Raw genomic sequence first — 10,015 nt, 5'->3', positions numbered from 1 at the left:
TCCGTTCCGCGCCGCTGTAATTCCGGGCCGGGTTTTGCGTGGCTCCGGCCCGGCTTCGGTGGGGTTGGGGGGGGGGCCGGTGCCCGAGGGGGGGCGGAGGTGGCGGAGCCGCGAGTCGCAGCGGCGGCCGCGGCGGGCGGAGGAGATGCGGCCGCGGCGCGCCCCGGGTCCGGCCGCCGCGCAGCGCCCCCCCCCGGAGCCGACGCCAGCGCGCCGGGGGCCGGGGCTGAGCCCCCTCCCCCAGCGAGGCGCCGCGGGCCGGGGGCGGGGAGAGCGCGCGCCCCCAGCCCCCTCCGCGCGCGGGATGCCCGGCTGAGCCGGCCCGGCCGGGACAGGTGCGCGCACGGAGCCCCCCCCCCCGCCCGCGCCCTCCCGCCCTCGCGCTCCCTCCCGCGCACTCGCGGCGCGGCGGCTCCGAGGTAAGCGCCCCGGGGCGTCTGCGGGAGGGGGCTGGGGGCGGCGCAGTCCCGGGGTGTCTGTCGGCACGCAGCTGGGGGGCTGAATCGTCCGCTGGGGCGGCCCGGTCGGGCGCTAGGATGGGGGCCTGAGGGCCCCGCCGCGGGAGGGGGATGGATTTGGCCCGCGAGGGGGTTTGTGGAGCGCTGTCGCGGGAGGATCTGTCAGCGACGCAGCTGGGGAGGGGGCTGGATTTGGGGGGGGCACTGTGTGGAACGGTGTAGTGGGGGGTCCAGGAGCAGCGCTTTGAAGGGGCTGGATTTGGGCCTGGGGCGCTGAATGAAACACCATAATGGGGGAGTCTAATGGCACCGCAGCTGGGGGGGCCTGGATTGTTGCCTGGGGGCCTGTATGTGGAGCTATAATGGGGGTTCTGTCGGCACCGCAGCGGGTGGAGACTTTGTCCGGGGGGGGGCCGTGGGAGGCACAATAACGGGGCTCGCGGCTGCGCCGCTGGGGAGCTGGATTTGGGCCCAGGTGGGGGGTTCAGGGCCCGCAGGGGCCTGCTGGCCGGGGGTGGGGAGTGGTGCTGGGGGGCGGAGCCCCGAGAGCTAAGTCGAGGCGGACCCGGGACCGGTGCGGTGGTCCTGGCCCTGTGAGGCCCCTCCACCCCACTCCGCGGTCCGGCCGCCGCACCTAGGGCGCCCCTGAGCCCTCTCCTGCCGCACGCCCGGCCCAGAAAGAGTCCAGGGCCCGGGGCCGCGGGGGAGGGGCCGCAGTGAGGGGAGAGAGCCAGCCGTTCCGGATCCCCCCGTTGCAGTGGGGGCCTGGGGGTTCGGGGCCCCCCAAGAGCTGACAAAGGGACAAAGAAAGCGTCTTTCTCCGAGCGCGCCGGGAGAGGTGGGGGCGCCCAGTGTGGCCCCCCTCCTGCGGGCGCTGATTGGTCCCTGGGGCGGGGGTCACGTGCCCCCCCCTCCGCCCTGCTCTCCGCCTGCAGGCGCCCTCAGAGTTTAGGGCACCTCCCAGAGGGGGCGCTGCTGTAGGAACCACCCCCCAGCCCCTGCCCTGGACGGGTAGATGCTGGAGCTGGGAGTATTTGCAAGAGTCCTGGGGCTGGAGGCGGTTCCCAGACCCTCAGCCCCTGCTTGGCCCTCTCTGGCTGAGGTCTTTGGCGTCAGGGTCACCCTCCCCCCCCCCTCGTGCCCCCCCCCCCCCCCCCCCCCCCGCCCCATCGAGGTTGTCATCTTTGACCCGAAGACTGGAGAGGAACTGAGGCTTGGAGTTGGAGGAAGAGGCCTTCAAGCTTTGGGGAACTGGGTTTGGGCTTAAGGAGGAACGTGGGAGTGTGGCCAAGGGCTGGACCGACAGAAGAGACCCTCCCCACCCCCCACTACCGCATTTACAAAATTGCATTTCTTCATGTTTCTCTGGGTTCTCTCAGCTTCTCAGGGAGTCTGCTGGCTGAAGCATCCCCTCCATGGCGCCCCGCACCCAGCCTCTCTCCCACATCCTAGTAGACGCTGTTGGTTTCCTTCAGGGGTGAACTTGGGGATGTGTCTGGGCAATTGTTCTAAACTCTGTTTAGAATGAGTACAGCGTGTGGGGAGCCGCCTGGGCTCCCGGGTGGGGTAAGGGCCCTACTGGAGGGGGTCTTAAGCTCTCTGGGAAGTTGGCTGGGAGGTCACTGTGGCCCACAGGAGATCCCTTGAATACTGGGTAGGTGACCGCCTGGCAAAAGCTTCACTCAGGGCGCCTGGGTGGCTCAGTGGGTTAAGCACCTGCCTTCGGCTTAGGTCATAATCCTGGAGTCCAGGGATCGAGTCCCGCTTTGGGCTCCCAGCTCCGTGGGGAGGCTGTTTCTCCCTCTGACCTTCTCCCCTCTCATGCTCTCTCTCTCTCTCAAATAAATAAATAAAATCTTAAAAAAAAAAAAAAAAGCTTCATTCAAATGCCACATGAACTGGCCTGTTCCCAAAAGTAGATGAGGAAACTGTCTCAAGAAATAGGCAGAGGAGGCAAAGAGGAAAGCCAGGCCTCTCCTCTCCTGCGGTTGCTAGACAGGGTCAAGGGAGAAAGGACTTGCCACAGGAGCTGAAACCCAGGAGCCCCCCCCAGAGGTTTCCTGAGACCCCCATGCCCTGTCCACCCTGAGCTACGTGGCAGTCTAGACCTGGAGTCTCCAGTGCCCCCAGCCCTCTCCAAAAGAAAAAGTTCAGTGTAGAGGAAAAAGCTGGGGCTAAGAGGAGGAGCACAGCTGTGTGACCTCAGACAGGTGTCTAGCCCTCTCTGGGCTGCCATCTCCCCAGGAGGTGCTCTTTGGGCTCCGGGCCTGAGTGAAGGGAGATGAGTCAAAGGGAAGGGACACCAGGATGCCCCGGACTTGCACCTCTCCGCTCTGCCTCCAGTCCCTGCCTCCCTTCTGCGGGGTCTGAGCCCCCGCGTGTCCTCAGGGTCCCCTCGCCTCCTCTGCTTTGAGGTGAGACGGTGTCTCCTCCAGCGGGGGTATGGCTTACGTGGGAGGGGCCCCTCCTCCTGTAGGTTTGGGGTCTGCGTGTGTCCACCCGGCAAGGAAGGTGCTGGAGTCATCTGCTGGGGCTGCCCGGGGCTTGAGACAGTAGTTGCTGGGGCTGGACCTAGATAGAAATCAAACTGTCCTTGGAAAGGTGACCCTGACGTCAGCCCGCAGGACAGGTGAGCTGGGTCCCTGGAGGCTGAAGGACATGCCGGTCGCTCCCGTCTCCTGGGAAGGCGGTATCCCTAGCTGACCCCGGGGTGTGGCCTGTCCTGCCTGCCGGGCCCTTTGTCCGAAGATGATGGGGGTCCTGGGAGGCCTCGGCCAGGGTCAGGTCAGAAAGACTGTCTGGAGGAGAGGGTGCTGGCATTGAACTTGGGGGATGGGAAGGATGATGCCAGAAGAGGGGGTCAGAGATTCAAGATAGAGGAATGGCAAGAGGGCGGGGGGGGGGGGGCTGAGAGGCTGGACTATTTTAAGGGTGGGAGATAATAAGCAGTGAGGCCTGAGAACTGGATAGGGGCCAGGAATGTCAAGTTGAGCTTGGACTTTATCCCAAGGGCAGTTAGGAGCCACAGAAGGTTTTAGAGCAGGGGAGGGAATGGGCGACATTTTAGACCTTGAGCAGCCCGAAGGAAGGCTAGTTACCAGGAGACAGGCTCCTGGACACCCAGTGAGCTACTTGGAGTGGTAGTGAGTTGCCTGTCCCAGGAGGCAGGCAAGTGAGGTCAATAACCATCTTTCCAGAATCCTGCAAAAATAATCCTGATGCTGGTCTAGGCCCTGGTGATCCTCTAAATTTCCAGGTACTGTGGGGTTTTTTGAACTATAAAGTTTAAGATACTGTGATTCTGAAACTCTAAGCCATTTGAGGGGCCGGGAATTCTCAGACTGATTCTTCTAAGACCCAGCAGTGACAAGGGCTGACTGTGAGTGTGGCCTCATTTAGCAGAAGTAGGGAAATTGAGGCTCCAGGCAGCCTCAGACCCAGGCCCCAGCCACCTGCCCCACATCCTGTGGTTGAATTACCCAGGAGCGGCTGCAGACTGCCCCCGCCCCCACCACCACCCCAGACATCGCAGGTTTGGCCCGCCAGAGCCAGGGTTCAGCGTGTGGCCTGATGGGTCTGGACCTGAGCCACGTGCTCTCATTATCACGGTCGTTCGTCACCTGGCCTTTGGGGATGTCCATGTAAAGTGGCAGGCATTGGAATGTGCCACAGACGTGACTTGGGAGGCCGGAGACCCCTCTTCCATTCCTTTGGGCAGGGATACCGTGCCCCACCAGCCCCTCGCCGACCCTTCACTGGTGGCCGCCCCAAGGCCTGCTGGGAGGGAGGCCCAGGCCACTGAGGACTACATTTCCCAGGATGCATGCTGGCCCCGGGCTGAGCCTGCCTTGCAAGAGCGGACCTAGGGGAGAACTTCCCAACTGCTGGAGCTCAGAAGAGGAATATGGGTTCCCAGGGGGGCCCTAGGGGAGACCTGGTCCAGGGCAGCTGAGGACATCAATCACTCAACAAAAGCTCCTAGTGGCCCCCCGTGGGCCAACCCCATGCTGGGTGATACTGGGATCCCAGAGAAAAGGCTTTTGTTCCGGTCCCTAGTTGGCCCTCAGGGTGCTTCCAGGCTGGAGAAGGGGAAACACACGGACGGTGGCCCCCTCTGCTACGTGGAGTCAGAGCCCACGTGCACAGAGCAAATGGGACTGGGGAAGGTTGGTCTCTGCCCAACCATCAGAGGAGATGAACGGAGGAGGGGCATCGAAGCTGGGGCAATGATGGATGAGTAGGAGTTCGCGGTGGGGGGGGGGCTACATGTTTTGATAGTTTTAGAACCTTCTTCCTTTCCCAGAGGCCAAGGAGTCAGAGGCCCTGGGCAGTTGAGACAGCCTCTCTGAACGATTGCCCTTAGAGGTTGCCCACTTGGATCAGACTTACCTGGGTTTGAGTCCCTGTCTTTGCTCATTCACTCACATAGTCGTGCCCCCCTTTGAGACTCAGTTTACCCATTTGTAAAGCACAGATGCCATTCTCTCTCCCGTAGGGCTGAACGTTTAAAGAAGAGGATACAGTTAACATGTTGGGCATAGTCCTGCTTTTTTCTTACTCTGGAAAAAGGAGTAACTTTGAGAAGCAGAAACTTTGTGGCTCCTGGACCTGATCTCCTTTGGAGCTGTGTGGTCTTTGCTCTCATTTCGTGAGACGACGGATAATTTAATAAGTGTCTCTCGACTAGGTGCCAGATGCTGGGTGCCCAGCAATAACCAAGGCAGACTGGGCCCTGCCTTTGTTGAACTCACAGCCAGGTGGGGACACAGATACCAACTAGAGAAATAAAGTAACTCAAGTATAATAAGGTTTCCGGGGCTGTGTAGCTGAGGAGGGTAGGGCTGTTTTAGCTGATGGTGTCAAAGAGCGTGTCTCTAAGGAGGTGGCATCTGAGCTGAGACCTGGGAAATGGGAGGAAGCTAGTCATGCGGGTATCTGGAGGAAGAGCATTCTAGGAAAAGGGTATGGGCAGTGCAAAGGCCCTGGGGCAGGACCCTGCCGGGTGCATTGGGTGCTTTGGAGGCCTGCATGGCCGGAGCAGAGTGAGTGAGGGAGAGAGAGGAAAGGAGGAGCCGGTCTTGCAGGGCCTTGGGGGTCTGAGAGGAAGACCTGGATTTTCACCCCCAGTGAGGCTTGAACCCCAGAGGGCTGTGGGCCAAGGCGGCAGCATCTGACCCCGGGCTCACAGCCCTCTTCCGGCTGCTGTGGGGAGGACAGCCTGCAGGCAGAAAGGGCCAGAGCTGGGAGACCAGGGCCGAGGCCTCCGTGCGGGTCCAAATGAGCGATGATGGGGGCCGACCTAGCTGAGGCAGGAGAGGGGGAAAGAAGTTGGGGATGGAGAAGATTTGGGACTTGCTTACAGAATGATGTGGAGAGAAACAGGGCTCCTTTCTCTAAGGCATAGGGAGGACTATGGTTGTGAGCGTAGTGTCTAGACCATACGGCCTGGGTTCAAGTTCCAGCTTGGCCATTTCCTAGCTGTGCAAACTTGGGCCTGTCACTCACCCACTCTGGGCCTGTTTCTTCAACCATTAAATGTTAAGAAGAACGCCTCCCATCTACCCTACTCGTCCTTTCGGTAAGGCCCACAGCACAGGGCTTGGAATGCCATAAATGCCCCCTGAGTGTTTGCTCTCATTTTCCCTTTGAAGGTCTGAGCCTCCGGCTCTGGGGAGAAATGAGGCACAGATAGGGGTAGCAAATTCCCTGAGGTCACCCAGAAAACAAGGTCCTCTGGCCCTCACTATCTTTTCTCCATTGATGCACAGTTCTCACGCCCCATCCCCCAGGGCCCACGTCACTCTGCCAGCATCTCTGCCATTCCTGAGCCCTGACTCACCAGGACTTGTGGTCCACTCTGACCCCAGGGCCGTCCCCCAGGACCTATATACCGCCTTTGTCTTCTTTAAGTTCACTTGCCAGATCTAACGTTCCCAGCAACACTTAGCACAGCCCTGCCTGCTTCCCGCCCAGCATCTCTTAGTGGTGTCCTCTTGCCGATCTGCCCTTCTGGTCCTGTCCCACTTGGGGATCCCTGTGGCTTCCCACACAGGGCCGCTGGTGGAGGGATAGAGTGACTGGAGGAATCTGGGTGGAGGGGTCAACCTGCGGGAGAGGAGGGCTCCCAGAATCCCAAGAAAGGAGGAATCTGGGTCACCACCTTTTTGGACCCCAAGGGGAAGAACCATATCTCTTTGTTCTCCCTAAAGTGGAACCCACTAGAGCCAAGCCTTACTCCCCTCCGTCCCCCAAAACTGAGCCCAAGAGCAGGGCCCAACTCCTCTGCATTTCCTTCAACTTGGGACTGAGGACAGGGTCTGTCTGCCCCTCAGGCCTACGCAGAATTCTCCACTTGGGAATCCGTGGGTATCCACCCCGCAGCCCCAGCCCCACTCTGGATTCCCCAGGAGCCCCCAGCCCCCTTGGGCGGCCCCCTCCCGGGCCCTCTAATTACCCGCTGGGTATAAATGACACTTTAATTTTCTCAGAATGGTCGCTGCATCGTGGAGAAAGCAGCACCCCCTTCCCCGTTCCTAATTACAAGTTGCTGCTTCCGACTTGCCTCCTGGCGGCCCAATTTCCAAACAGTGATTAAAATTAATTACCCAGGAGCCCCCCCCCCCCCAACCCCCGTCTGGGCCTGGAGCCCTGGGGGCTGCTGTGGCCCCACCTGAGGTCCTGTCTCTTCCACCTGTTCCCCACCCTGGCTGGCTCTCCCAGTGGCCTGGGGACAGGAGAGCCTCTCTCTGGCTCTCCGCTTGCTTATCCACAAACGTGCATTTCGGGCTGGGCAGCCTTGTAAACAGATGGCACCTCGCGGGCACTCGGGGAGAGGCAGTGGAACCCAGCGGCCTGGGTTCCGACTCAGCCGCATGCTTCTGTGCTGTGTGATCTAGGGCAGGCAGCTTCACGTCTCTGGGCCTCTTTTTCCACAGCGATGCAGAGATGCTGGTGCTGGTCTCCACCTCGCTGGGTTGGGGTGGGCAGGGAATGAGTCCAGACATGCGAATCCTGGGGCCCCGCACGGGGCTTCTTGACGTCTTAGCTTAAATCCCTGCTCTGCTGGGCCGCGTGGGCCGCACAGAGGGAGGGAGGCTCGGGAACTCTTGAGCACCGTGGAGGCGCCTTCGAAAGAGACGCTCAGCGCGAACTGAGGGTTTGCAGAACGCCCAGCTCTGGCAGCCGACCCTCTTGCCATCCTGGAGCACAGTAGGTCCCCGGAATGTCTGGACCAAACACATCCTTGCGCTCTTTGGCAAGTAGGGGCTGTTCGGGTCCGGGGGGACGCTCTCGGACTGGGATTCTTGGAGCATCTACTGTGCACCCCGGAGGTACCTTTGTGGCCCCAATGGGCAGAGGGGGGCTGCTGCACCCCGCTACCCCACCCCAGGCTGGCCAGGGATGAGTTAACCGGCGTTCGGCAGCCTTTGCAGGGAGAGGGGGCCTCTCTCCCCAGCCCCTCCACGGCCTGGGCCCCAGGGACTCCCTCTGGCTGCTCTGCCAAGTTCCTAGACAGCCCCGAAGCCCAACGGGGCGGCCACAGGGGGCGACTGAGGCAGCTGGAGGAGGCAGCTGTAAGCAGAGCTGGTAACTAGACCTGGAAGGCACAGGGGCCCGGCTGCCGGGCTGGGTTACTCGATCCCCCCGGGGACACCGGGCCCCGGAGCTGGAATCCTGGGGCCGGCAGGCGGACAGCAGCTCCTTCTATGGAACTGGAAACGCACATCCTGCCCCTTCCAGTCTGCAGCAGATGGAGAAACAGGGGCTCCGAGCCTGACCCAGAGTCACTGAGTCCCCTATGGCGTCCCAGAGGGACCCAGAGAGGCAAAGCTGCCGGCCCAAGGCCACCCAGTGAGGCCATCGCATGTCAAGCAAACCCCTGCCTACCTGGTCCTGGTGTGGTGCCTTAATTTACAGAGGAGAAAATGGAGGTGCCGTGTCTGGTCTGGTGAGAGGGCGCTAATCCCGGGGGACCCCTCTCAAAATAGGGCCTGCACCTCCCTCTACCCACTGGGACCTTCCTGCTGCTCCTGGAACAGTTCCAGCCCCCAGGCCATTACCCCTGCCGAGCACCCTTCCCCACACCTTCAACGCTGTTCTCCACTCTCAAGCCCAGGCTGCAGCTGGACTGTCCCACCGCAAGGGGTCCCCCAACCCCGGACCTGAGCAGCCCCTTTGCCAACCCCTGCCATTCTTACTGTCCTTTGGTAACATGTGTACCCCCCCCCCCCCCGTCTCCCAGCAGGCACACAATAATTGCTCATCTAAGGAGTGAATGCGTAGCTCCCCTGTAGGGTAGAGGGAGCCCAAGCTGGACCCAGAGGCTCCCAGGTTGGTGGGGTTGGTGGCTGGGGGAGGCCTGGGACAATGATGTTCAGCCAGGGCAGTCAAGGAGGACTTCTTGGAGTAGGGGACATCCACACATGGAGCTGATATAGACGGCGAGCAGGAGTTGGCTGGGGGCTTCAAGGAGCAAAAGCAAGGGGACTATGTCTGGGTGATTGGAGGGGGGTTCTGGGGAGCAGCTGGGCCTTGAGAAAGCTGAAGCTGTCCCCCTGGCAGAGGGGACAGTCTGAGCAAAGACCTGACTGGTAAATTCAGGGCATGCCTGGCAGGAGATGAAGGTAAGTGAAGGTTAAGGTCATTCCCAGGGTGGGAGGGATCCTTAAATGTCAGCGCACAGAAATGGGCTCTTTCTTCGGTGAGGTACTAGGGAGCCATCACAGGCCTTTGACCATGGTGGGGGCTGAGCTTGTGAAGATTTGCTTGGGGGGAGGGGGATCCGAGGGGAGGGTGGCATTGCCCTTCAAGCCCAAATTCTCAAAAGTCTGAGCAGGAAATGCCCAGGCCCGAGGAGGGACCAAAACTGCAGCCCCCAGGCTTTTAGCTTCTGGGAGCCTCTGGAAGCAAGAGGAATTTAAGGTTGATCGAAAGTAGAACTTCCTTGCTGAGGCAGAGAGGGTGGGCGAATCCTCCCTAGCTGCAGGCTTATTTCTGGAGCTGGGCTGTCACCAGCGGCAGCCACCGGCCACGTGTGACGGTCGCACCATGTGTGGCTGGCCTGAGTCGACCTGTACTCTAAATGCAAAACCTATACCAGATTCCGAAGATTAAATGCGGAAAACGGCACGTTGAGATGTCTCGTTAATCATTTTAACCTTGGTTACTGGGGGAAATAACAGTATTTTGGATCTATTGGGTTAAATAAAGCACATTATTAGAATGAATTTCCCCTTCTGAGTGTGGCCGCCAGGAAATGGAAGAGGACACGTGTGGGCGCGGGTTTCTGTGGGCCGGCGCTGGTCCACACCATGTCCTCTCATCGCACGGTTGGCTGGGATGGGTCCTAACCTGCTGCTTACAGGTGGGACAGCCAAGGCCCTCACGGGGAGGGGACCGTGGGAGGGCAGAGCCGGGATTTGAACCTGGGCGGGCACTGCTGGAGACCCCGCCGCTTGCGGGGAGCTGACAGTGTTGTCCGTCCAGCCCGCGTTCTGGGTCTTCATTTCCCTAACCCACCAACAAGATCAGACGGGGGGGGGGGGGGGGGGGGGGGG

General features: G+C 60.8%; 1 protein-coding gene across 1 annotated transcript in view; it reads left to right on the top strand.

The window, feature by feature from the left end:
• Positions 1–263: 263 nt before the first annotated feature.
• Positions 264–10,015, top strand: part of SEMA6B (semaphorin 6B) — a 27,007-nt gene continuing 17,255 nt past the window's right edge. The window contains exon 1 of the mRNA XM_059388697.1: positions 264–419. The gene's annotated coding sequence lies outside the window, so the exon portion shown is untranslated. The remainder of the gene's footprint in view (positions 420–10,015) is intronic.

Source organism: Mustela nigripes, chromosome 2, assembly GCF_022355385.1.
Source record: "Mustela nigripes isolate SB6536 chromosome 2, MUSNIG.SB6536, whole genome shotgun sequence".
NCBI lineage: Eukaryota > Metazoa > Chordata > Mammalia > Carnivora > Mustelidae > Mustela > Mustela nigripes.
This window is presented reverse-complemented; position numbering and strand designations above follow the sequence as displayed.